Source organism: Emydura macquarii, unplaced genomic scaffold, assembly GCF_026122565.2.
Source record: "Emydura macquarii macquarii isolate MOO-44397 ecotype Brisbane River unplaced genomic scaffold, CSIRO-AGI_Emac_v2 contig_1043, whole genome shotgun sequence".
NCBI lineage: Eukaryota > Metazoa > Chordata > Testudines > Chelidae > Emydura > Emydura macquarii.
The window spans coordinates 12,920,059-12,932,531 of NW_027131180.1; the positions used below are offsets into that span (position 1 = coordinate 12,920,059).

At 49.5% G+C, this 12,473-nt stretch overlaps 1 protein-coding gene across 4 annotated transcripts in view; it reads right to left on the reverse strand.

Annotated features, from left to right (window-relative positions):
- CASK (calcium/calmodulin dependent serine protein kinase) overlaps positions 1-12,473 on the reverse strand; it is a 410,160-nt gene that overhangs the window by 95,724 nt on the left and 301,963 nt on the right. The gene's annotated exons all lie outside the window — the stretch shown is intronic.

Consider the following 12,473-nt stretch of genomic DNA (forward strand, 5'->3'; position numbering starts at 1 on the left):
GAGACGATTTGGTTTAGAAGTGAGGGAAAAGATTCCGAGAAAGGGAATGATACATCACATGCTTAGTCTAAAAATAAGAAAAATTATTGAGAAAGAGGAGGAACATATGAGAACAAATTTAGCATCTGGAAAGAGGCCAAGAAGTGGGAAGCACAGTTTTTCATGCAACTGACATTTTGATTTGACAGTAAGAACTCCAGAACAGATCCTAAAATTCTTACTCAGCAGAAGATAATGGGTCACAGGGAGTTTGTTCTGGTAGTCTCACTGACCCAAATCATTCCAACAAACAAACTCTTCCTGACAGACCGCCACAAAAACATTGGACATGATCTTCACTGAGGCGAAATGGTATCATAATAACACACATGTACAAACTGACTAATCTGCCTTACTGAAATAAAGGACTTGATTTTTAAAAATAATTTGTTCTGTGTTGTTTCAAGATTTAAAACATTTTTATTAAGATTTGTTTTTCATATTTTATTTTGTATGACTTGTGTCAGCATCTCTTTCAAAAGATTTAATAATGAGCAGGGTTTTTTCTCCCTTATTCAACATATTCTAGTAAAATATTAAACTGCATTCTGGCACAATGCTGCGCCACTAAAATACTATCTTAGAGTACCTTTAAACTGAATCATTTTTGTCTCTGGCCTGGTCAACACTTATCTTGAAATTCGGCGGCAGTCGACGAGAATTACACAAGCTATGCAGAGTAGCTTGCGTAACTCCCGTCGACTTCATAACTCCTCTTCTACACAGCGTCTTCATTGTGCTGCACTGACGGGAAATGTGTTCCCGTTGACAAAGTGCTACGCCACTTGAGGGGGTGGTTTTAATGCATCAACTTCCAAGTAGAGCGGGTCTTCATTGACTGCTCAATCGATCCGGATATATCCAGTGGGTCTTCACTGACTGCTCAATCAATCTGGATAGATAGAACTGACGGTGGTGAATTTGCCGCCGTCACTGAAGTGGTACCCTTAGTCTCACCCACAGAACTACCAAGGCTTTTGAAAAGAATTTTTGAGAGACAAGAATGCAAGCTAGACCACTGTTACATACAAATCTTATACAGCATTGGTTACACCATTACTGGAACATTGTGTCCAGTTTTGGACTTTAAAAAGGATGTCGAAAAGGTTTCAGAAAACAGCCACAAGAATAATTCAAGATCTGGAAAATCTGCCTTAATAGAAGATTTAAGCTTTATCTATATAATTATCAAAGAGAAAAGTTATGAGATGACTTGATCACGGTTTCTCTATAAAAATCTATTCAGGGAGAAGATTTCTGATAATAAAAGGGCTCTTTAATCTAGTACATAAAGATAAATTTTATTCTATATAGGTTCTTATGCCAGGCTCATCACCACAGCATCAATGGCATCTTCCAGTAGTGTAATAAGCTACTTAAAAAGATCCAATGTCAGTAAGTAAAAGCTAGATGAATTCAGATTGGAAGTAAGGTTAACATTTCTAACAGTGAGCATTATTAACCATTAGGCCATTTTACAATGGATGTGGTGGACTCTCCATCACTTGAATTGTTTAAATCAAGATTAGATGTCTTTCTAAAAGTTATACTCTAATTCAACTGGGAGTTATGGGCCTGATACATTAATTACTGAGCGTAAGTCTATAGTCTGCGTTATGCAGGTTAGACTAGATAATCATAACGGTCCCCTTCTGGTCTTAAAAGCCATGAATCTATAGAATCACTAGTTACTTTTGAAAATGTAGGGCTCAGTGTTAAAAAAACTCATATTTTAGGTGCCCTGTCATTCATATGATATGGTCTTAAAATAATAAATTTGAAAAAAAAATCCACAGGCTGCATTAATTAGCAGATAGTGACATTTATATGGCCATGATGAATTCGTATGTATTGAAGTAATCAACAAAACTCATTTGTGACAAAGAAATCAGCATAATAATTTATTCAAAGCTATTTAAGATGCACAATGCCCAAAACAAAGAGTGCCATACCTCTAAAACAGAAAGATTTTTAAATGACAGGGTATATTCCTGAAGGTTTAGTATTATTCTCCTGTATGTCACAATTTCCTAAATTCTTGTAAATACTTCAGTCTCCCTGGGGTCACAGATCATGGGTCAAATTTCAGGGTCCATCCAGCTAAACAGAACAAAGGTTAGCAGAAGACAGCAAGGGTGTAATAAGACTCAGATTTGTATTTTCATGATCCTGGAGCTAATGGGTGCATGGCTGGTTCCTCAACATAAATTTGAGATGTCTCAGTTCATGCATTAACAATTCTGTGCTCAGTTACACTTGGGCAACCCTAATGTAAACAACTGCAAATTAGTTTACTATTCTGTTGATGGATTCATGAACCAGCAGAGAATTCAGCTTGTTGTCACAGGGCTATATTGGCCTCTGCAGTGCTAACAAGATTCACTCCTTGGAGAGCTCTAGGACCTGATCCAGCAGTTGAGTGTTCCCTGGTAAAAAAAAAATGAGAAGGTCTCAGCACAACTCTTATTTATCTGTTGCAGAGCTTGGCTTCCCATCCTGCAAAAAGGTATGTAAACTGAAAAAACCTGTGAAGGGGGTGCATGTGGCCTGGAAGTTCGTATGCAGGCCACCAGGAGCGTTGCTGGACATGCAGGCCTTCTCAGGTAAAATAGCTACATCTAGCTCCATGTTCTGCCAACAGCTAAATTCAGTAATAGACAGTCACCCACCTCCACGATCACATCAGCATAAGGGCCAAGAGCAGACAGAGGACCTGGGATATTTGGGCTTTTTTCTCCAAGAATTTAAAGCGTCAGCATTTTAATAATCTGACAGGCAATTTTACTCTTTCTCCCAGGACATAAGTTTTGGTATATATTATATTTTGCTATATATAGAATAGAATGGAAACACTGAATTTCATAGGGACTCTTGCAAGAGACTATATTCTTTGAACTTTTTCTTACCTTGGCAGCTGTCATTTGTGTAGATTAAAATTGTTTCTCAGTCTTTTTGATACCAGGGACCAGCTTTCTATACTGTGTCAGGGAAATCTCAGGGACCGGTGCCGGTTCATGGAACGGTCATTGAGAAACACTGAATTAGATCACCTAAGAAAATGGTTGTTTGGCCTGAAAATCAGACTATTGTCTTAATCATTAAATGTCCATATATTCAAGAATCAAATATGGGGAAGCTTTTGTGCTTCTCTTTTAAATTTAGGATACTTATTTTAGGTCCTAACACGTACCAGGTTTTGTTAGCATGTCACATGCCATCTATCTTATTTTCAGGAGAGGTTTCAGCACCTAATGCCAGTGGCAGACACGAGCCCACACTGAGATCCCTGTGGCACACTATGTGAGAGATGTTTGGTGTTCAGTTACGGGTATATCTTCACTGATGGCGGCAAATTTGCCGCCATCAGATCGATCTATCCAGATCGACTGAGCAGTCAATGAAGACCCGCTCAATCGATCCGGAAGTCAATGCAATAAAACCACCCCCTCAAGTGGCATAGCACAGCGCAGTGAAGATGCCATGTAGAAGAAGAGTTACAAAGCCGATGGGAGTTATGCAAGCTACTCTGTGTAGCTTGCATAACTCCCGTTGACTACCGCCGAATTTTCAGGTAAGTGTAGACCTGGCCTTAGTTTTTGATCCCAACATGCAGACTTTCCTAAATACCCTTGGGGAAAACCAATATCTTTCCACATACCAGGCCTGTTTGTAAAGAACATTTGGAAAAATTTATTGTCCAGTTTGAGACACAAGTTTTGTGCACTCCATTATGTCTTTGTACCTGGTTTCCAGCTCCTTGTGTTTTCCAGGTTGCCTGCTGTAATTGAATATTAAACTGTATTATACTGTTCAGCCACTAGAGGCATTGTGTGTAAAATACCTTATTTAAATGAGTCCCAGCCATTCCTGGCAGAGCATTAAAGGATCTTATGATGAACACATCTGGTGTGTATAAGCAAGCTCTGTAGCCAGTCCATATCTGGTACAGAAGAACATGACATGATGTCAGGAGTAAACTAAGAACAGAAACAGAAGGAAAACAGCAACAAGGGTTGCAGACAAAGAAACAAAGTATGCAGAATCTCATCAACATGCCACTCTTGAATGCCCAATAGAACTTCAGCTTTGACAAACCTTCAGAATGGGCAGACTGGAAATGATATTTTGCAAGATATCACATTGCTATTGAGGTCCACTAGGAAACTGATTATATACAGGTATCATCTTTCATTTATGCTATGGAGAAGCATGCAGAGCATATTTTTAAATCATTTGACTTTGCTGAAGACAGTCACAAAGATGACTATGAAAAGGTTCTCGCTATGTTTCATGTATACTTTATACCACCGAAATGTGGTTTATGAAAGAACATGTTTTAACCAGTGAATTCAAGCACCAGGGGAAAATCTTGAATGTTTTATAAGAGTTCTGAATATAATGGCTGATTTTGGAAATGCAAAACATGAAAATATCAGAGATAGGCGGCTTATTGAGTTAACAGATAAAAGCCTTCCACAGCAGCTACAACTAAAGAGAGCTTGAACCCTAGCCACAGCTATACAGGTAGCAAAGCTGTCAGAATTAGTCAAACCATAGAACAAAAGTCAGAAGCAATACCTAAAACTAGCTTACAACCTATAAACAGAGACACTTGTGTGTTAAAAGTCATCATCATAACACCCCTGAGGCAAGAAGCAAGAACTCCCAGGCTAAGAAGGACAAACTCCAGCTGTGACAGGGTCAGACTAGATGTCTACCTGAGAGTGCTACTATTTGAATTCCAGGGGGGGAAGTAGGGAGGAGCGGGCACAAGCCTGCCCACTGCTAAAGGCCCCTCCCACAGCCTAAGGGGAGGAGTCACTGTACCCGGGACTCAGCTGATTTCGTGGGACAACTGATGAAAAAACAGGAAAGGGCGTGAGGGTCAAAGGGTCAAGGAGAGGGAACCAGAAGGGGACACTGAGAAGAGAACCCTGGAAAGCGCCCACTGCTCCCGGAAGGTATCTAGGGAGCCAGTGGACGCTGCCCACAGGAACTCTGCCCGGATGCGTGAATAGATGGAGGAACGGAAATAGGCCCCACAGTTGCAGAGCACCCCCCCAACCAACCTCCTCTCCCTGGTGTTATAGATGGCCACTTTGGTCAGGGCTAGGCGGAGGTTGACGAGGAGGTCCTGTGACTTTGTGGAGCCAGGGGGTGTGCACAGAGGAACAGGTATGGGGAAAAGTGCAGTCAGAACCTCAGCAGGAGGTTCTGGAGGAGCCAGAACAGGGGCTGCAGCCTGGAACACTCGAGGTAGATGTGCACCAGGGTCTCCCTCACGCCGCAGAAGGGGCAGGTGTCGGGTGAGGGGTGAACCATGCCAAGTGCACGGCTGTGCTCATGGCTCCGTGAAGGAGCCACCAACTAATGTCCCCAGCGGGCTGCAGAGTCAGGGCAGAATAAAGACTGGCCCACCGGGGGTCCTCATCCTCCACAGTTGGTATCGGGTCCTGCCATTTGGTGTCTGGGCAGGACACGAGGGCGAGGAAATAAAGGGTGTGGAGCACGAGCATGTACAGATGGTCCCTGGGTGTGGTGTGGAAACGGACTGGCAGCAGCCAGCTCAGTGCGTGGGAGAGGGCAGCCGGGGGGGGGCCACACGAGGCCGGGGCCCGATGAAAAGCTCTAGAGGGCTAGGTCTGAGGGAGGGGCGGGGAGTGCCCTCTCGCAGGACCCACTTGAGGTAAACATGAGCAGTGGGAGGCAAGGCTGCCCTCACCTCCTGGAGTACACACCGGGGGGTTCGAAGGGTGGAGAGCCCCATGCGCCGACCCAGTGCCTGGGGATCCACCCAGTCCCCTCGGTCATAGTCCAGGAGGTTTCTGATCCTGGTGATGCCTGCCAGGACCATACTCCATTGCACCAAGGGGGCCTCCACCACCTGCACACAGAGTTGGGGGTTCTATAGCAGGGGCTCCACGAGGAGACCCCCCCCCCTCAGCGACCACAACGGACCTGGAGCCGAGACCAGCCTCCAGGTCCGGAGGAGGTCCTGGTAGAAGACCGGCAGCTCAGAGAGGTCTCTTGGAAGACCTCTCGGATGGAGATAAAAGAGCTGCCGGTCGTATCGGAGTTCCACGCTGGACCACCTGCACCATAAAGGAGTCTCTGCAGGGCCTGGAGGTGGAAGGTGTGGACGTGGCTGCGGACACAGCACAGGCCCTGCCCCCCTTCCTTCAGGGGGAGACTCAAGATTCCTGCAGAGACTCAGTGCAGTCCCGGCCAAAAGAACTCCAGAATTGTCTTCTGGAGGTAGGCCAGGAACCTCAGAGGTGGGACCAGGGTGCTGAGCCGGTGCCAGAGCATGGACAGGACTAGCTGGTTGAGCACCAGTGCCCTCCCCCGATGGGAAAGGCACGGGAGCAGTCCTGTCCACCTCCGCAGCTGCTCAGACACCCTGCCCTCCAAGTCTTGCCAGTTCGCCGCTGGGGAGGGATGGGTGGCAGAAAGGTAAATGCCCAGATAGAGCAGCAGACCCACACCGGATGGCTTGAAGCGTGGGTGGGAGGGAGCTCTTCCGCCACCCGGCCCCTACCATGAGGCCAGAACTTGACCCAGTTGACCTGGGCGGAGGAGGCCGCCGAGTAGATTGCCTGGCAGGCCTCCAACCGCACTAGGTGGCCCAGATCCTGGACCACAAGGAGTACGTCGTTGGCGTACGCTGACAGGACCAGCCACAACTCTGGCTCACGGAGCACCAACCCCGCCAGCCTCTGGCGGAGGAGATGGAAGAAGGGCTCAATGGCCAGAGTGTACAGCTGGCCTGACAGCGGACAGCCTTGATGCACTCCTTGTCCGAAGCTGACCGGTTCGGTCAGGTCCAATTGAGCCTGACCAGGTACTCTGTGAAGGCATACAGCACCTGGAGAAAACCCACAAAATGGGGCCCGAAGCCAAACGCCTGCAGGGTGCCCAGGACATACCAACGGTCCATCCTGTTGAACACCTTCTCCTGCTCCAGGGACAGGAAGGCGAATGACAGACCATCCCTAAACCCAAGCTCCAAGAGAACCTGGACCAAACAGTGGTTGCTGAAGATGGTACAGCCTGGGACGGTGTAGGCCTGGTTGGGATGGAACACGTCCTTCAGCACGGACCCCAGCCTCAGCAAGATGGGTTGGCTATGATTTTATAGTCCGTGCTGAGGAGTAAGACGTGATGCCAATTCCGAAGGTCACGGAGGTCCCCCTTCTTGGGCAGCAAGGCGAGCACAGCCTGCCTGCACAAGAAGGAGAGCTCTCTGCTGCCTTCGGACTTCGCCCAGACGATGGCAAGGTCCAGGCCGAGGGCGTCCCAGAACACGCGGTAGAACTCCACCGTCAGCCTGTCCATGCCCTGAGGGGTGGTGGAGATGGGCACAGGAGGAGGAGAAGGGGCAGCCATGGGGGCCAGGCGTTCAGGGTTACCAGCAGTGGCAGGGCCGGCACCCACTGGGACCTCGGGTGGCTCAGGTGCTCCTCCGTGCTGGGCCAGGGGGCAGTCCCTCCGGACGTGCCCCATCGCCTGACAGAGGAAGCACAAGGCCTCCCCCAAGGAATAGAGGATCCGATACTGGGCCTCTTGATGGGTCACCAGGAAGGACTCCTTGGGAGCCTCCCCATCATGTTCTGCCACCGGTGGCAGCTGGATCTGGACCTACTGGCGAAAGGACAAAACGTGACGGAGGACAGGGTCCTTGCAGCCCAGCAGGAGAGGCTGGTAACAGAGATAGGTTTCCCCAGGGTGGGGAGGAAGGGTGGGATGGAGGTAAGGACCACCTGTACGCCCAGGTCCTCCGGGGCTCTAGGGGGACATAGATGTCCCCCACCGCCAGGCCTTTCTCTACCGCCTCCTGGGCGGTGGCCTCCAATGCTAGAAGGAAGACGATCTTGCTGTACATCTTGAAGGCTGCCACGATGGCCGAGGGCCTCACCACCCACACCAACGCCCGCACGTAGGTCTCCACGTGGGGCGAGGTGGCCATCAGGAGGCAACGGACGCCGTTCCTCCTTGTCAGGGTGGGGAAGGGGCCCCGGCCACTAGAGATGTTACTTGAGGAGGCGGCGGGGGCAGATGACGGGGTGGGGGCTGGAGGGGTGATGGCTACCTGGGCGTATGCTCTGGGGGTCAAGGCAGGAGCACCCCCAGAGCTAGTGGAGGGGATGGCAGTGAAGGGGGGGCTGCGGCCGATGGCAGGGCCACTGTGTGGACAGCGGTCCCCGCCCCAGGAGGTTTTGCCTTCCAGGCGGGGCTCTTGCCCTTCTTTTTTCCTTGGCCCTTTCTGCCAGCCGAGGAAGTCATAGCAGCAGTGGTGGAGGTCCCTCCCGTGCCTGCCGCTGCTGGTGCCCCCGTGGGGGCAGTGGTGGTGTTAGATCCGGCAGTGGTCATGGTGGTAGCTGCAGGAATGGGTGGGGGAACAGGCTGAGGGCAGGGGACAGGGTCAACTGGTGGAGGAGTTCCGCTCAGTCTCCCCATTCATTTGAAAGAGGGGATGGGAGCAAGCACTGGAGGAGGTGGGCAAAGGCCAAGGGGTGGGGAGGGGCTGACCGTTTCTCTTCACTGGGACGCAGGTAGGGAAGGAGGGTACTCACAGGGAGGGTCACGGGGCAAGCACTGGCAAAAAAGGAGGGCAGGGATGGAAGTAGAGGGGTGGGATGGCTGACCTCTCCTCCCCACTAGGCTGTAGGCCGGGGAGGAGGGTGCCGAAGAGGAAGGGTCACAAGGGCCTTGTTTGGGGTGGGGCGGTGCCGGCTCTTCTGGCTGCACTGGGGGGGGGGAGGTTTAAAAGGTATCAGGGGGTACAGTGAGCGGGGGCACAACAAAAAAACCAGGGGGCTGCAGAGGCTCACAGGCACTTGGGGAGCATGAATGCACAGAGCAGGTAGGGTGGGGATGGGTCAGGGCGAGCAGCAAAGGGGGTAAGGAGGACTGGTGCACCGCAAGCTGGGGATGGGGTAGGAAAGGACAAGGGAATCACAGGGGATAGGACGGGGCAGGGAAACCAACAAAAGCTGAAGGGCTGGGGCAGGGCAGGGAAACCAAACAAACTCCAAGGGAAAGATAGGAGCGGGGGGAGGGGGACAAAGTGGGCAGCAAGGGGAAGGCGGGGCAGCCTGCAAGGGGAAAAGGGGGGTAAACTGCCTCAGAGAGGCCGGAGGGCAATGTAGAGGGTGGGGGGGGGGCCCTCCAGCCAAACGTAGCTGGGGAAGGACAGGCAAGTCCAAGGGTGGGGGGAGGGGGAAGGGAAGAAAGGGGAAAGGAAACATGGGCGCCCATGGGTGCCCGGGTAGTGGGAAATAAAGTCCTTGCTGCTGCAACAGTCCCAGATGGTCAGGAAGCAAATGGTTGAGTTGAGGGGTGAGGAGGTGATGCAGCTGGTGGAGGGTGGCTGGGGATAGTGGAGGGGGCAACAGCGATGGTGGTGGGGTGGGGAGCAGATGGATCGGGGGGAGGGCTCCACACTGCTCCCCCCTCTCCCCACAGCAACAACAGGAACTGTCCCCACCCCAAGAGCAGAGATGGTAAAGTCACTCAGTCCAGGAACAAACAAACCCCCTCCACAGACTTCTTCACCCATCTGGTGTTCTCCCCCAGCAGCAGTCATGGTCTTCCTCCTCCAGGAAGCAACAGCAGCAGGCTCCGGGGTAGCAGCAGTGGCAGGTTCCAGCTGGCCAGGAAAGATCCCCCACAGGTGGTAATAGCAGCAGTGGTGGAGCCACTCACTCCCTGCAAGGAGAGAGGGAGGGAGGGAGGGATGCCAGCAGAGCCCCCAAATGACAGCAGTGGCAGCAAGGGATCTAGGGGGGCTGACCTCCATGAGAGTGCTCACTCGAGGGCCGATGGAGCAGCAAGTCCCTTTTCCCCTGGTAGCTGAGCAGAGGTTACTCCAGGTTAATTAACACACCTGGAGCCAATCAAGGCCCCACCTAGGACTTGTTAAAAGCCTCCCCTCCAGAGAAAGGGTGTGGCTGGAGTTGTGGGAGTGAGGCAAGCTACCAGAGAGTCTGAGCCGGCAAGATGCTGTCAAGAGCCAGGAAGGTTTAGGAGAAGGAGCAGAATGCTGGCAGTAGAGAACCCTGCAGATACAAAGACTGGAAGAGGGAAAACCCTGCCCGAAGAGGGCAAAGAACCTTTCCCAGGCCTGGAGGCCTAAGGGAAGAGACCCTGCCAGAAGGGAAAGATTGCACTGGACATTTGGTTTGGGCATTACCATGCTCAGTAGGGCTTTTAAGAGTCAAGAACCTTCCCTGGCAAGGAAGCCAGGAAGGACCTGTTTGGGCAGGGTATGGATATTAAGTCAAGGGGCATGGGGAAGTAACCCAAGGAAGCCAGCAGCTTCCCTGAAGCCACAGCGTGAGGCTGCTACTTGTAGGGTCCCTGGGTTGGGGCCCAGAATCAAGGGTGGGACTGGCCCCTCCCCCCCCCCAACCCCCTATCGGCCATTCACTGGAGGGGCAAGAGCCCCAGCAAAGAGGCAAGGGCCTGTGAGAACCAGAGACAGGACCATGAGCTGCCATCTTAAAGAGGCTGTATTACCCTCCCCCACCAGAGGGTGGAAGAACACTAAAGGGTAAAGCAGTTCCCTGACCTACTGCTGGAAGGAAACACTGGGACCCACCGAGGTAGAGGAAGAGCTGTCACACAGCCTACATGTACAAGTTGTGGAAAGTCATAACCACAGAGATGATGCATGTCCAGCCAGAGGTGCACTGTGTAATAAATTAATGAAATATGGACTTTTGCAGCTGTTTGCCATATGAAAGCAGTCAGGGAGTAGACTATTATTACAAACAATCCAGACCCATTGTTTCTGGGATCTATCACTTCTGATGACTTAGAGCCTGCCTGGAGAGTGAAAATGAATATTTATGGCAAGATTACTGACTTCAAAATTGACTCAGGAGCTGTCACCTCAGAATGGACTTACAATGACCTTCAATCCCTCCCAGAGCTGAAGTCACCTGACACAGCTCTGACTAGCTCTGGAGGTAATCTGAACTTCAGAGGCCAGTTCACCAAAGAAACAGTTTACAAAGACTAAAACTATGCATTCAGAATGCATGTGTTCAAAGGATCAAAGACCAACAACATTCTCAGCCACAGTGTGGTAGCCTAGTGAGACAGGAGGAAGAACTCGATGGAGGATTTGATTATACTGAACTTTTGAAAGGAAATCCAGTACAAATCAACTTAAGAGACAATGCTGGATCATTCAGTGTACAAACACTTCTATCAGAGAGAGATTGGAATAGATTAGTTGCAAATTTATGTGAATTCAGAGGACATCATTACCTGGTCATTGTGGACTATTTTTTCAAGTACATAAAAATAACATAATTTAAAGACATAATGTTGCAGTATTAATGCACAAGTGAATGGAGAGGTTCAGAGAGCTGTACAGACAGCCAAGAAAATACCACAGCAAGAAGATCTATTCCTTGCTCTTCTGAGTTTCACATCAACATCAATAGAAGGAACTTGATACATTCCAACACAGTTCCTGATGGGAAGACAACTCAAAACTACTGTTTCAACTTTGGAACATAATCTATCTCCAAAGTGGCCTAACATGAAGAGAGTAGCCAACTCGGATACAAAAGCAAAAAGAGCCTATGAACACTTTTACAACAGACAACACTCAGTCAGAGAACTGCCAGCTGTAGAACCTGGTTATCATGTCCATGTCAAACTGGATGGAGAAAAAGGAGGGACAACTCCAGCTGTGATAAAGAAAAAGAATTCAGTGCCCAGATCATATGTGATCAAGACCGACAATGGAGAGTTCAGCAGAAACTACTGACATCTACAGTTTATTCCTCAGAAAGAACAATCTATAGAGTAAACTCTACAGATGGGCAGAACAAGACATTGACGACTCGGATTCCAAACCGACCACAGCCAGTCGTTACACCTAATGGACTCCCTGATGACGAAGTTGTTACAGGTAAGGGTCATGTAATTAGAAAACCAGCACATGATTCAGACACACTTAAGCGACTGATTTATACTGAACCTCAAAGACAGCATATTGTAAATGGTAGAAACGTAGAGCTTAAAAGGGGAGGTGTAATGGAATACTAAACTATTACTCTGTTCACTCACTAGGTGACACTGTGTATAAAATACCTTAGTTAGATGAACCTCAGTCATACCCAGCAGAGCATTAAAGGATCTTACGATGAACACAGGGCCAGCACTAGACCAAATGGCACCTCAGGTGAGGAGCATCTTCAGCGCCCCCTCACACGTACACTTTCACTATTACACAATAAAATAAGGTTTGCAATATCGCAGCTGGGCTCTCACTTCATTTCGTTCTTATATATCATGACTGACTAGCGATGTCTTATATACCCACGAGGGCATGGCTAACAACATTCTAGGAGTTTAGAGGAAAATGTAGCTCTTAATGTCTGGAAGGTTCCATGAGATTCTACAAAGAACATTCTAGG